Source organism: Ammospiza caudacuta, chromosome 2 (genome assembly GCF_027887145.1).
Source record: "Ammospiza caudacuta isolate bAmmCau1 chromosome 2, bAmmCau1.pri, whole genome shotgun sequence".
In the NCBI taxonomy this organism is placed as follows: Eukaryota; Metazoa; Chordata; class Aves; order Passeriformes; family Passerellidae; genus Ammospiza; species Ammospiza caudacuta.
This window is the reverse complement of record NC_080594.1, coordinates 55,136,989-55,143,654: the sequence shown is the minus strand read 5'-3', so window position 1 is coordinate 55,143,654 and position 6,666 is coordinate 55,136,989.

Sequence of the window (6,666 nt, the reverse complement as noted above, 5' to 3'; positions counted from 1 at the left end):
ATACCAGACATGACCTGGGTACTTAATTTTCTTTTGTGAGAGAATTTATGCTCCTGAAACACTTCTGCAGGTGTTTGTTTGTTTGTGTGGAAGTGCACATAGCTGTGATAAGGTGTGCAGCTTATATACTTGAATCTTTCCTCCTCTGTATCAAGTAAGAATGTGTTATTCCTGTCACGAGAAGCTAAAAGATGCTGAGTAGATGAGGTAATACTTGAGTGGTTACATGAGCTCAGAACAATTATGTGGATACCTGAAATTTTTAGTCACTAGCATGAAATTTTGTTCTTACTTTATTTGGGAGGCAGTGAGTTCAGGTGAAGGCTCCACAGGGTGAATAAGTGCCTGGAGAAGCATGAGGCACTGTGAGATTTGCTTTGCGGTATTGATGCCTGCACATAAAGTTCACTGTTTAGAAGGGTTTTCTAAACAAACTTGAAAAATACTCAAGAAAATTAGTTTCAGAAGCTTATTCATTTAAGCCTATATGAATAAACAAGATGCTGCCAGGGTTGTGCAAAACATGGATACATTTGAGCTTCAAACGCTCTACCTCCTATCATTGGATGTGTTTTTAGTTGGAGCAGTCCAGGGTCAAACTGGGAAGAAATTTAATTTCTTAATTTAAAAAACCCCAACCTTCTTTTCATCCTATTAAATTAAAACCCTAGGTGTTAGGTTCTGTGGTTGTGGAAGAAGTTGGGAACACTGTAATGAATAATTCATTCACTGTATTTTCTTGTGTGTGTGAAAGACACTGGTTTCAGATGGGTTCATAATAGCACCCTTGTCTCAAGGGTGGGTCCCAAGGACAACAAGAAGCCTCGGGGGATCCCAACTGATGCTGAGGGTGCCATGAGTGGAGCAAGTGATTTACATGCTTCAAAAATAACATGTAGCCACTGTTGCTCAGCCATGAGCCGATTATTGGACTGTGCTGCTCAGGTTGTGCTTTCACACTGCTCTCCTGGAATGAGTGTACATGTGAAATCTCTGCTGCCCAGCTCCAAGTTGCTATTTGGGCAAAAATATAAAAAGGTTCGTGCATGAGGCCCAAAGCGAGATTGGTGATGTTCGCCACTCATTTGAGACCCACATATTTGTACACACTTTTGTTTGTTTGTTTGTTTGTTTGTTTTGAAACCCTTTTCCCTCCTGATGTGAAGAAGATCCCCAGAGCGAGTAGCAGTGATGATTTGACTCAGGAGGTTCTTGCAAAGCCCTGGGTGTGTGCAGGCTGCTGCCAGCTGGGCACATTTGAAAACATACCAAGAATCATTTAATTTAAGAAAACTCACATGCTTCTCTCTTTCATAGTAGGTAGAAGTAACTGAATCAGCACTAGGTAAAAATAACTAACCAAGAGCATGTTCACTGCATTCTTCTTCACACTGATCGACTGAAACAATTTTCTCCCTTCCAGTTCTGTTGTGATTTAGTTGCTGAGTGTCAGACTTCCAGCTATAATTGTCTCACTGCTCTGTTTTCCAGCTGCATGCATCTCCAAAAACTGCACAGCTTATGTCTAGACGACCCTCTGAGAAATCTCCCTCTGTGGTCTTACTTAGCTGTTGCAGTGACACTGAGACTGACGATGTCAGGCATTCTCAAGACAGATAGCCGTGCCTCTCACCAGGCAAGTGCTGGAGTGGAGGCAGCACCTTGAAGCTTTGTGCTGAGATCATGAGTACATACAGATCTGCCCACACTTTTGCTTGCATGCACATACACAGATATGCTTTTGAAGGATGTTGGACACTTTGTTTTTACACAGTGGTGTCTTAAGTCTGTTGTCATTAGCATCTGTGAAAGTTTTCCTTTTTGACTTCTGCAGAAAGCTTAGAGTGAAATTTAACAAGGACTGGTACAATTTCCCTGCTGTGCCTATGACAGTGAAATTCCCCCAGCCTGAGAGAATGGCATGAAGCTGTGTCAGAGGAGGTTTAGGTTGGATATCAGGAAAAGTTTCCTCACCCCGAGGGTGATTTGGCACTGGAACAGGTTCCTCAGAGAAGTGGTCACAGCACCAAGCTTGACAGAGTTCAAGAAGTGTTTGGACAATGCTCTGAGGCACATGGTGTGACTCCTGGGCTGGCCTGTGCAGGGCCAGGAGTTGGCTTTGATGACCCTAGTGTGTCCCTTTCAGCTCAGGATATTCTATGATTCTGTGATTCTATGACAATTGAATTAGAGGAAACCTTATCAGCATGTTGGACTGCACAGGCATTCTGCTAGGGTGTGATGTGAATCTTCCCTGACACAGTGGATCCTTCTTACATTAGGTAAAATCTAAACTTACCAAATCTTTCCATTGTGGAGATGTCAGCATGTTTGCACTAGAAAGAGAGGAGGGCATGTTTAATATCCATAAGCTCTGGAACCCCTCTTATTGGCTTCATCAGGACTTGTCTCCAGTTAGGAAATTGTAAGCCCACAGTTATGGTGGGCTTTCCTCTGCTGCTGGTGTGTCAGGCTCTTTAGTACCACAGTAGAAGTTACTGAAGTGAAGCTTCTGGAGCAACACATTTCTCCTGTTGACCTGAGGACCTACAGGCTATTTCTACACCGGAAGGTAAAAAATGGGCATAGAAGGAGAAGAAAATATCCTAGTCCCTTCTACTTTATGTCCATTTTGCTGGCCATTAGCAGCAGTCTTTCAGACTTGAGGTGTCTCATCTCACACATTAGCTGTATGCAGTGCCTGATTTTGCTTTTTTTTTTTCCTAGATATTTACCTTTATGTAAAATGCTCCATGCAATGTGCACACATATTCTTCTCAAATACAGATTTAGGGACTTGGAGATGAGTAGGTCAGAAGGGTGATAAAAATTTGGACATGTTTATGTGGCCAAGTAAATTCTATTGAAAGACTGCTTCTATACTAATAAATTAAACATGCCTTATACTGTCCTTGGCCTTGAGACTTACTTCTGTGCAATGATTGTCTCACCCTCCAAAACATGGTGGCTCTATGCGGACTTATAAGGAGTGACCCCTGTTCCCTCCTAACTCTTGAACTCTGCACAAAAGTGGTTTGGGGGAGTGCTGCTGGCACAGACCAAAGCCATTCCAGATTCTGTGGTAATAACATGCTACAGGTAATAAAGTTCCCGTGCCCAGAGATATTTCCCACCACTGTTATGCCACAGCAATAGTAGTCAACCCCATGTTTAGGGAGAATGGAGCCAGTGAACTGGGCTGACATGTTTCCAGTCCCACCTTCTCCTGCAGGCTGCAGGAAAAAAAAGGGTGGGTCCATGCTCACATCTCATATGTCTTATACCTCTTCCCTAAATCAAGCTTCAGATCTTAGGCTATACTCAGTGATGGAATAAAGATTTACAGCATGGAAGACTGACCGTGTTTGATGTTGACCCTTCACTTAGCTGACAGATAGACAAAGCCTTCCTTGTAGTCCCAGGGGAGGGAATTGTGTAAGGAATGTATCCTGAACGATGCCTGACTCATCCTCATGGTAGCACATCATATTGTCACTGAGGGAGATAGAGGTGACCAACCAGAACTTCCATCCTTGTATAATGGATGTGTGGTGAGAATATAGATCAAAACTCTAACACTTCCCTTCCCACTGCCACTCTAAACTGCATCGATCATCGAGAAACACAATAGATCATCAGCACAGAAAATACATCAAGTGTGGGTTTGAAACATTCCAGTTGGGTAGTCAAGTTGCTTGTTACCAAAGGTATATGGCTTAAGCAACTGCTATACTGAAAGACTGTTAAAATTAAATTGTGAATTGACATCTCTGTCGTTGCAGCCCTGGAGCAGAGTGGCTGCCTCGCTGTTTCGCAATAGAGAATCTAAGCGTAGCAACACAGGGCTTAGTCTGCTGAATAGTGTGCAGTATTATGTAATTTAATAACATTAAACTAGGATGTTCTGATAATATTATTTGAAAGCTGTTTAGTTTATTTAATACCATTTATATTTTATATGTCAGTTGAATTTGGGGAAAAAGCATTTTAGAAGAAACTGGGGGGAGTGCGGTAGGAAATTGTGCAATGTACTTATCTGAGACTACATCACATGGTCTGCAAAGCACGGCTTTTGCTTTTATACACATAGTCTTGGCGACTCTCCCACCAGCAACAATAGTGCTCAGACTCATACTGATGTCACTGTTGAGTTATTTAATTTGACTGAACGAGATTAATGTGTTTATTTAAAACCTTGGTCAAAATGGAAAAGAAAATCTCGGGACAATACTTTTATGTGAACATGTATGTTTTCACATCTGATGATTGTAATGTTGCATTAACTTATCAGGAGTAGTTGTTTACGCATACCAATGCCCAGGAGACCCCCTCAGATAAGAAGTGTGAGCCTTTTCCGTCTCAGCATAGAGCAGAGACTTCTACACTGCTACTGGTCTGGTGGGCTTTCATCCCAGGCTTTCCTTGCTTCCTGTTGCTGCTTTCGGGGTTGATCCACAGTGATCCCAGCATTGTTTTATTTTCTCGTGTGAAGATGAGTTTTGGTGCCACCAGGCAATGCCAGCAATGTGATGGTGGATCCTCCACAGGTTGTCACCAGGGCAGTGAGGGACAGACACCTCCACTGCACAGGATGTCTGGATGGGGCTGGTGCTGGGCTCTGTAGCCTGAGCCTGCTCCTGCAAGGACTGGAGCCTGCCTGTTTAAATTTTATCCACATTATGTTTTACAAACAGATTGAGGGTGTTTTTTCCTGTGATAAATCACTCTGATTTTCCTTCATTCTCACATGTACCCCTTAAGTGTTTGGAATAGACTTTGGTTTTGTCTAGAGGCATTAGTAACTATCCAGTTAAATATTCCAGGTAACTGGACTTCTACTAATATAGAGCAGGGAAAAAAATCTGGAATCTGAATGTTCTTTTTGTATGGTGGGACAGGTTTCCGCAGTCCTGTGGAATTGATCTTTGACTGATGAAGGGCATGAGGGAGGGGGTTTCTGCCATGCTCTGTCAGGAGCCCCTCTTGACAGTCGGGGACAAATGGACACACACATAAGTTGATAATGTAGAAATTGCATAAGCCAGAGCTCAGTGCCCTGGTGGGTGCCTGAAGCAAGGTGTGCCTGTTCTGTTTTCCTGTTTTGTCGTTCCTTTGTGCATGTTTTTATGGTGCTTGGCATATGAAAATCTCGGGGAAGAGCAGCTGCTGCCAAAGAGTTGCTTTCATGATTTCTGCTCTGTGGGGCCAAGTGCTTCCATCCTCCTAGTGCAGTGGAAGGCTTTTGGGACCTTGAGCTCCTTCCCCCACCACTGCTGCTGTTGTGGAGGAAGGGAAAAATCTTGTTATGTTTCCATGTATCTGCATTTCTCAGTGATGGGCATCTCTCAAAGGGAAATGCAGTGGGGCATAGGGATGGGTAGGAGAACAAAACAGAAGAGCTGGGAGAAAAACAGCTCTAGGCAGTCCTTGGTCCTCAGTAAACACCACAGCCTGTCCAAGAGGCTGTGCTGCCCTGGGCCATGTGTGCTCACACTGCAGCATGCTCCAGAGCTGCGTGGCACCAAGGGTATCCAAGTATGCCAAAGAACCAGTCCTTGGGATTGACCTCCTGTCTCACTGTGATGTACCTGTGCCTGCACACAATGTCTCCGGGTGCCCTCTGAACTCTTACAAGACCTGTATATTCAAGGAAATTGCACAAAATATGGTTTATGAAGCTCTGCCGCTCCCTGTGCTGGGCAATGTCTGTCTCCCCAGTGGCTGCATCTAAGTGGTGCTGAGGACTGGGAGCAGGCCTTTATTGGTGGGGCAAAAAGGTCCACAAGGGTGGGCTAGGGCAGTCATGGAGCTGCTATTCTAGAGGCATCCATTTGGAAGCTAGCCCCATCGCTTGTTTCAAGTGCCCTCTGTGTAGTTCAGACTTTTGGACTTGCTTTGCACAGGGGGTCCATGAAATATATTTAAAACAGTAAATAGCTTGACATACAAGGAAATTTTTTCCTCAGAGTTCCAGTCAGTGGAAATATGTAATTTTCAGCTAAAATTAGACTGGCTCCAGCTATACGAAAGAAAAAAAGGAAAAGCCCTCAAGAGCTAAACTCTTTCTGTTGGACTTTGTCAGATGTAGCAACTCCTAGCAAAAATAACTCAGTATCCATCCACTCAGGATCCATCCAGCACAAACTGTGTCCAAAAGTCTGTGATTTGGATCCAGAAAGCTGTGAACTGTTGATGAAAGAGAAACAGACTGTATAGGCAAAAAAGACTTTTCCATGTAAGAAAATATAAATAAGTTTAGAGAATAATAATAAATCTTTCAAAAGCCTTAAATGAAATCCAGGAGAATTTTAAATTAATTTTGCAGTTAATATTTTACAACTCTTGACAGTACAGTGAGATTGGAGTGGCAGACAGCGAGTTGAAATCAGATCAGTGTTCTACTCATTGCTTCCATAGAATTTGGTATCACAGATTTATTTTCATAGAAGATGATTGAGCTGAACCTACAGCTACCAGCATATAAAAAAGAGGGTAAATTTTATTTTACACTAATAATAATCTTAGTCCTGCAACCATTTGCCTGGTGCATTAAACTCTAAACACAAGTTGAAGTGACTGGATACTTTACAATTTCCATGAAATCCCCAACTCTAAAATGAGTGGGATGGATAGTGTGGAAGAGAGGCTTGGGCCCAAAATAAACAT